The 8894-nt window shown below is 36.3% G+C and overlaps 1 pseudogene; it reads left to right on the top strand.

Moving 5' to 3' along the window:
* Positions 1–7608: 7608 nt before the first annotated feature.
* Positions 7609–8382, top strand: LOC121443319 (annotated as a pseudogene).
* Positions 8383–8894: the final 512 nt, after the last annotated feature.

Raw genomic sequence — 8894 nt, 5'->3', positions numbered from 1 at the left:
ATTCATATTTATTTTAAGGTAAATATAGCACCATAAGATAACTAAAACCCAAAAGAAATTTAAAATTATCTTCAAATTCAGCTTTGTTAGTACAGATTGCATTAATTTATCAGGCATTGAATGACAACAAGTATAGGAAAAAGACTGCTTGTTTGTCCCCAGATGCTCAGCCCTGAAATAATCACACAGAAATCATATTATTTAAATCACTGCTTGGCCCATTAGCTCTAGCTTCTTTTGGCTAACTATTACATCTTAATTTAACCCTTCTCCATTAATTTGTGCATCACCACAAGGTTCTGGCCTATCAGCAAGGTTTCAGCATGTCTGTCTCCAGCAGCAGGTCCATGGCTTCTCCCTAACTCCTCTTCCTTTCTCCCATCATTAAGTTTAGTTTTCCATGAACATAGTTGAACAAACATGTTTAACAATGTTTGCTGACTGAGAAGCCAAGGACAATGGCACTGGGTTTTGATTCTACTGCATGTACTGGCTTTGTGGGAGCCTAGTATTTTTGAATGCTCTTATGGAGGAAGGTCATTGCTTAAAAAATAAAGAAACTGCCTTGGCCCATTTTATTGGTTAGAATATAGGTGGTTGGAATAAACAGAACAGAATGCTGGGAGGAAGAGGAAGTGAGCTCAGAGATGCCATGCTCCCCTCTCCCGGGCAGACTCGATAGCTCTACTCTCTGAGGCAGACCCAATCAAGCTCCGGCCCAGGATGGACATAGGCTAGAATCTTCCCGGTAAGCGCACCTCCCTCGGTGCTACACACTTTATTAGAAATGGGCTAGTCCACGTGCAAGAGTTAGCGGAGAAGAGGCTAGATATAATGGGCCAAGCAGTGTTTAAAAGAATACAATTTGTGTGTTGTTATTTCGGGTAAAGCTAGCCAGTGGCAGGAGCTGGGTGGCGGAATGCAACCGGCAGCTCCTACTACAATGCTCACCTTCCTAGAACTGGATGGAGGGGGGAGGACCTTGGACTTCCCACAGGGCAGGGAACCCTAATTGCTCTTTGGACTAGAGAGAAAAGGGGAGGGGGCAGGGGGAGGGGGCGGGAAATGGGAGGAGGGGAGAAGGTAGAAATTATTTATTTATTTATTAAAGATTTCTGACTCCTCCCGTCACCACCTCCCATTTCCCTCCCCCTCCCCTAATCAACTCCTCCTCTCTCATCAGCCCAAAGAGCAGTCAGGGTTCCCCGCCCTGTGGGGAGTCCAAGGACCTCCCAACTCCTTCCAGGTCTAGTAAGGTGAACATCCACACAGCCTAGAAATTTTTAATAATAAAAAAACAATAAAAATAAAAATAAAATAACATAATTATTTACATAGAAAAATAGCTTTAATAAAATATAATTTACGTGCCAAAAAAGTTTAGTTTTCCCCACCTAGCTCTGCTCTACCCTATAAGGCCAAATCAGTTTCTTTATTCATTAACCAATAAAAACAACACATAGACAGAAGAATCTCCAACACCAAATAAGATTATTCTTTCATTTTCTTACACCATGTCTCTTTGGAATACAAATTCCTATTTTAAACCTTTGAGCTTCATTTAATTATTTTTGGATAGTATGCATTAAGAAACATAATGATATGTGAAGTTAAATGCTTTTAAAACTGAATACTTACTTTTATTTATTTTTAGAATTTCTAAATGTTTCATACTCAATGGAATGACACTTTTACTTCCAAAATCTTATGCATGTCATTTCTATTTTACAAACACTTTCAGTTTTTGACCAGTATTATACATATATTCTTGTAGGCTCTTCTACTTTCAATCAAATTTCCCCAATAATGCTTAAAATCACCAATTTAATTTTACATGCAATCTAATATGTTTTGCTTTTTAGCCAAAAAACCTAACTTAATATTTCTAATGTATCAGTCTTGCTGTTTTATCCCTGTTTCCACAGTTTAACATAAATTTACTGGGTAGCCACATATTTACTCCTTGCCCATATTTATATTAGATCATTTTCATACTATTAAAAATATTTTAGAGTAACAAGTATTTGACAATTAATATAAAATTTGTGTGTGTGTACACATGCAAGAGCATGCATGTTAGTATGTTTGCACTTGTGTGTGTGTGTACATGTGCAAACTAAACTAAGAACTTAGATTGCTAGATTGTTTCATTAGCAATTTTCTTCTAACCCTGCAAATAAACTTATATTCAAGGGTAAGCCCATTTTCAGAGGCAAATCTGATGTTATGGTTTATATTTCTTATTTTTTAATTTTTTCTTTTTTTTCTTTTTTATTTTTTTTATTTTTTAAATTTATTTATTTATTAAGGATTTCTGCCTCGTTCCCACAACCACTTCCCATTTCCCTCCCCCTCCCCCGATCAAGTCCCCCTCCCTCATCTGCTCGAAGAGCAATCAGGGTTCCCTGACCTGTGGGAAGCCCAAGGACTGCCCACCTCTAACCAGGTCTCGTAAGGTGAGCATTCAAACTGCCTAGGCTCCCACAAAGCCAGTACGTGCAGTAGGATCAAAAACCCACTGCAATTGTTCTTGAATTCTCAGTATAATTTTTTTCTTTTATAATTTTACTTCTGTTTTTATTTGTTTTAAGAATTATGATGAAGTTAGAGCCCTTATATATAATTTATGCCTACTGTAACTGAATTCAAAGAATTTCACTACTAAACAACATGTTTGTATGTTTTTCACAGTTTGCAACTTTGCTATCTATCAACTTATGTACACACTCACGTAGTGGTCTGGCATAGGCAGAAAGTTTAGGTATCATACCCTCTACAAAGTCCGAGAAATTGATGGGATTAAATTAAGGAATTTACAGAAAATGTGACATAGAGAATCAGAAACTAAAAATGTTATGATGTGTAAATTCCTAGAAACTTTGCAGTTTTATGAATTACTAACTCATTATTCATAATTTTTACCTCACTTGTGAAAGAACATCTGTCATGAAAATCTTTGAGAACATAATTAATAGTAGTGATGTCCTTACTAATTTTAGCAAAAAAAGATGGGCCCAGTTGAAAACAAATAGGAAGTTTATTTGCTTATTCATAGTTGTAAAATAGTTATTCACTTACTTAAGAAAGTTCTTTGACACTAAAATTTTATCTATTCTAAGATGCTGGAAGCACTCTGTCCTGTCGCTAGGCCTTGTGTGTTATCTTGAGATACTCAACCCACACAGAGATGAACAGTTGTGAAAACATTCTATTTTATTCAGGAAAAAAAATGATGCATTCCTTAACACACCTGAAAATTGATCTCTTGTTTACTAAAGATCAAACTCATAATATGGATTCAATTCTACTCAATTTCAGTCTCAGAGACAAAAATAATTCTATCTATCTCTCTGTCTGTCTGTTTGTCTTTCTGTCAGTCTATCATTTTAAATTGTTCAAAGAAATGCAAGTGTTTATAAAGAATTAGCTTTTTTAAAAACACACGTGACTATTGAAGGCCCCATATATATGAAAGAATCAAGTATATGGCATCAATAATAAAATGTCATACAACTTCTGTCCACATATTAAGATTCATCAGTTTCCTGAAAAACGAACACAAAATAATACTAAGCTTAAAGATATGATAAAATGCAGTTGAAGAAGTGTAGAAAATAGTATGTAGTCAAAATTAGTTTTCATTAGAAACAGAATTCAAAAGAAATAAATCAGAATAAGATAAATCAGATGAAGAATCTAATGACAAAGTAATTAAATTCAAGACAGATTTTATAATAAGCTGAAACATGGAGAATTACTTTGCTAACTGAAAAACAGACCATTTGAATTACTCAATAAGTTGATTAAAAACTACCAGGCATACAAACTTTATATAAGTATCCAGTACATAATGGAGAGTCATGAAATATTTAAAAATCATACCAAATCTTCCAAAATTTTCAGAAGAGAAATTATACAAATGAGTATTAACCACATAAAAAAACTGACAATAAAGGCAATAATCTGTGGAAATTAACTCAAAATTATAACATGGTTTACTCATTTTTAACTTACTATTATATATTTCTGCTTCTGGATTACCTTGGTCAGGATGATTTTTTTCAAGTTACAGCAATTTGCCTGAAAATTTCAGGATGTTCTTGTTATAAACAGCTGAGTCCACTGTATAAATGTACTATAGTGTATATTCACTTAATATTGGATATTAGCTGTAAAGTAAACAATCATGTTACAGTCCACAGACCCAGAGAGTCTAAGTAACAAGGAAGGATTAAGAGGGGATTCAAGAATATCTCAGAAAAAGAATAATAGAAGATATGTCCAGGATAGCCTGGGGACTGCTGAGGTTGAGAAAAAGAGAGATCAAGTGATGGGGAGAAGAAAATACTGGGAGAAAATTCTGTAAAAACTTATTTTTCAGGGTGAGGTGAAAACCTAGTGCAATGTAAACTCCATGGAATCTATGCGAGTAACCCTGTCAAAGACATTTAATTGTGGGGGACACATAGCCTGAACTGGAAATCTTCTGTAACCAGACAATTCCTCACGTGGTAGGAATGGGACACCAAACCAGCTGAACAACCTCTCAACTTTGAATTAGTTTGATCTGCCTGCAGGGTTCTGAGACTGGCGCTGAGCACAATATTCATCAACGAAGTCAGAGAGACTTTATCCAGCAACTAATATAAGTAGATGCAGAGTCCCACAACACATATTAGGCAGAGCTCAGCAAGTATTTCAGAGAAAAGGAAGAAGGATTAGAAGACCAGAGGGAACAGGGACACCATGAGAACAACTGACCAGGATTCATGGAGGCTTGCAGAGATCAGGGAGCCTGAAGGGCTCTGACCTAGATCCTCTGCATATATGTTACAGCTGTGTAGCTTGATGTTCTTATGGAAATCCTAACAGTGGGAACAGGGGCTTGTTGAATGTGTTTTCTGTCCTGCCCAGTTCTGGCAATCATTAAGTCCCAAAGAAATCACACAGAGGTCTACATTAGTTATAAACTGATTGGCCCATTAGCTCAGTCTTCCTATTAACTCTTATAACTTATATTAGCCCATTATTCTTATCTGTGTTAGCCACATGGCTCATTACCTTTTTCAGCAAGGCAGTCACATCTTGCTTCTGCAGTGGCTGGGCCAGGAATGCAGAGGAATGGGCTTCCTGCTTTCCAGAATTCTCCTGTTCTCCTTGACCCACTTCTCCTTCCTCTCTGGTTACAGTCACCTTTCAAATCATGACATAGAGATTTAATATTAATTATGAATGTTAGGTATTATCTCATGCTTGTCTCATTAGCTCATATAACTTAAATTAACATTTTGCTCTTTATCTATGTTTTGCCTAAGAGTTTTATACCTGTCTTTCATTCTGTACATCTTACTTTTAGGACTTACTCTGTGTGTCTGACTGGCTTCTGACCCTGGGCATCTTCCTTGCTTTCTCCCTCATTCTCTCATTTCTTCATTCCTAGATTCCTCCTCCTACTAGCTCTATTTGCCTTTCAACCCAACCTATCTCTCCACTGCCTCGCTATTGGCCATTAAGTTTTTAATAAGACCAATCAGGCAGGCAAGGTAAAACAGTAACACCTTTTTACATAATTAAACAAATACAGCATAAAAAAAGCAACACATCTTTACATAATTAAGCTAATGCATCGTAAACAAAAGTAACACAACTTTACATAGTTAAAATAGTATTCTACATCATAAAGAAATGTAACACATCTTTACATATTGAAAGCAATATTCCAAGAAGTCAATGGATCATAAAATACAACATACATAAAATTGGAAGTGAAGTGTTAGGAGGAACATAAAGAATTAGAAAATGGGGATTATATGATAAAAAATCTATAGCATATATGCATTAAATTCTGCAAGAGTAAATAAAAATATTATCTAAAAAGAGAGCAAGTGCCTTTTATCTACAAAAAGGAGAAAAATTTGAAATTTTACATGATACTACATATGAAAATAATCATAAAATATAAATAAATATAAATTTTAACTTTGGAAAGCTATTGACAAGATAACATAAAAACAATTTTAGGATGTTGTTCTGGCCAAGTTAACTGTCAATATTACCAAAGAAAAAAAACATGAACAAATGTCATTGATTTAAACTAGGAAGCTAAATAGTAAAGAGTAAAATAAAGAATATCTAAGAAGTTATCATTCGTTCTTAAATAAATCAGTTTAAAAATGATAAATGACAGAATTAAATAATAGGTTAAGGACCAAAATAGGTATTTAAACATAATGTGTACACATGAGATAGTCTCTAAAATCTGTTAGAAATACTATTGTTAAAACACATAATATAATCAATGCTGGTGAGAGTGTGGAAAAGGCAACTCTTCTTGCTGGAAATTTAAATGAAAATTTCCATTATGTAAAAGTATAGGTTGCTTCCTTAGAAAGTTAAAATATACCTAATATATGATACAATATTTTGAAAAAACTTTTAAACATTGTCTCAAAGAGATGCACTATTTTGTATTCATGCAGTGATGCTTATAATAGACAAGGTGTCATATTAACTTTCTTTCTATTGTAGTTTGAATCAGAATGGTCCTCATAGGCTCATATATTTGAATATTTGATCCCCAGTAGGAAGACTTTTAAAAGATTAGAGAATGTAGCCTTGTTGGAAGAGATGTTTAATTTAAGGTGAGATTTTCCTTTTCAAATTCCATGCTATTCTGAGGGTCTTTGTCTTTCTCTGCCTTTTGCAATTGCATTTAAAGATGTGAGCTTTCAGCTGCTGCTTTAGCACTATGCCCACTTACTTCATGCCATACTCACAAAAGTGTTCATGACAGTCATGAACTTTAAACTTCTGAAACTGTAAGGTGCAAATAATCTCTTTTTTGATAAGTTGCCTTGGTCATGTCTTGTCATAGTAATAGAGAACTGATTAAAACACCAACTAATTATCAAATGAACAGAATACATTTATGTTGATAACTCTGAAATAGAAAGGCATCCTGTTATTTGTGATTATCAAGGTTAACCCTAAGAATTTTTATGTAATAGATTACATGTGTACTAATGTGTTTGAATTAATGGAAATAAAAAAAATGATCATTAAAAAAGAAAATGAGGAACAAATCAGAAGATGACTTCAAAGTGTCAGTTGCAACACAGGAATAACTTCAGTAATTTATTGTACAGAAGATGAACTATGCTTAAGTAGTATTATACATTTTGAAATTGTTAAAATAATTAACTTAAAACTTTTTTATTAAAAATTAAGAAATGGATTGGTTAATTAGCCAGTTTTAAGATTTTCATCCTATAAAATGTAAACCTCCATATTTTATTTGATAAATATATAAAGTAGTTGTCAGTCAAAATATTTATACCAACAAGAATAATAAGAGAAGAGAAATATTCATTAAGATTAAACAAATAAATAATTCCCCAAATATTAAAAATGTACAGAAATGTAAAATATCAAATTCTAATGTGTATGTCACATGTCCAAAGGAAAAACAGTATTATAAACAGAAGATAAGTGAGACTCAATATGTGTTACTTTAAGCAAATTATGTTATTTTCCAAGAAAAACTATATATGAACTATCATATCAGAAGTCTGAGTAGCCATATAAGAGTTAACATTGACTCGTACTGACCTGCAGCCAGTCTGTCCCAGTGCAATGGCGCCTTCCAGGAAGGTTCTTCGTTGGGGGCAACTGGAAGATGAATGGAAGGAAGAAGTGCCTGGGAGAACTCATTTGCACCCTAAACACGGCTAAGGTGCCGGCAGACACCGAGGTGGTTTGTGCAACCCCCACCGCCTACATCGACTTCGCCAGGCAGAAGCTAGATCCCAAGATTGCTGTGGCTGCGCAGAACTGCTACAAAGTGACCAATGGGGCCTTCACTGGGGAGATCAGCCCTGGCATGATCAAAGACTTAGGAGCCGCATGGGCAGTGCTGGGGCACTCAGAGAGAAGGCACGTCTTCTGGGAGTCCGATGAGCTGATTGGGCAGAAAGTAGCCCATGCCCTATCCGAGGGGCTCGGAGTGATCGCCTGCACTGGGAAGAAGTTGGATGAAAGGGAAGCCAGCATCACCGAGAAGGTTGTTTTCGAGAAAACCAAGGTCATCGCAGATAATGTGAAGGACTGGAGCAAAGGGTCCTGGCCTATGAACCTGTATGGGCCATTGGTACTGGCAAGACTGCAACACCTCAACAGGCCCAGGAAGTGCATGAGAAGCTTCGGGGTTGGCTGAAATGCAATGTCTCTGATGCGGTGGCTCAGAGCACCAGAATCATTTATGGAGGTTCAGTGACTGAAGCAACGTGCAAAGAGCTGGCAAGCCAGCCTGATGTGGACGGCTTCCTCGTGGGCGGGGCTTCCCTCAAGCCTGAATTTGTGGACATCATCAATGCCAAACAATAAGCACCGTCCATTCCCCCTGCCCTCTGCCAGACCAGGACTAGGTTGCCCAGAATCTTAGGAACAGCTCCCACCAGTCACATGCTTCTGATGTCATCTGCCCCATCTTGTGTCCTAATCCACGCTGGTACCTTCCTGAACCTTTTCCACCTTCCTGTAATGGTTGGGACCAGGCCAATCATCACCGGGAACGAGTGGAACTGATTCTGTCCCTTCAGGTGAGGCAGGAAAGTGAAATCACCTTTCCTTCCCTTCTCGGTGTACACTGAAGTCGAGATCCTCTGGCCCTAAGAGGCCGGGCATGTTCCCCTCTCCCACAGTGCCGAAGCCCTAGTATCATGGTTGTGAACCATCTTACATGTAAGGGAAATAAACACCTGGCCCTAAAAAAAAAAAAAAGATTTAGCATTTTGTCACTTTAACTTTTGTCACTTTGATGTAAAACTAATCATTGGACAAGAATTTGGCTGCTTATTGCTATATTTTAATTAACTGGTTGCTTTTAAATTGTAAAG

Source organism: Microtus oregoni, unplaced genomic scaffold, assembly GCF_018167655.1.
Source record: "Microtus oregoni isolate MIOR12 unplaced genomic scaffold, Mior012 000104F_ref0000108, whole genome shotgun sequence".
Classification (NCBI taxonomy): domain Eukaryota; kingdom Metazoa; phylum Chordata; class Mammalia; order Rodentia; family Cricetidae; genus Microtus; species Microtus oregoni.
The sequence above is the reverse complement of the archived record's forward strand: the minus strand, read 5'-3'. Positions and strand labels throughout refer to the sequence as shown.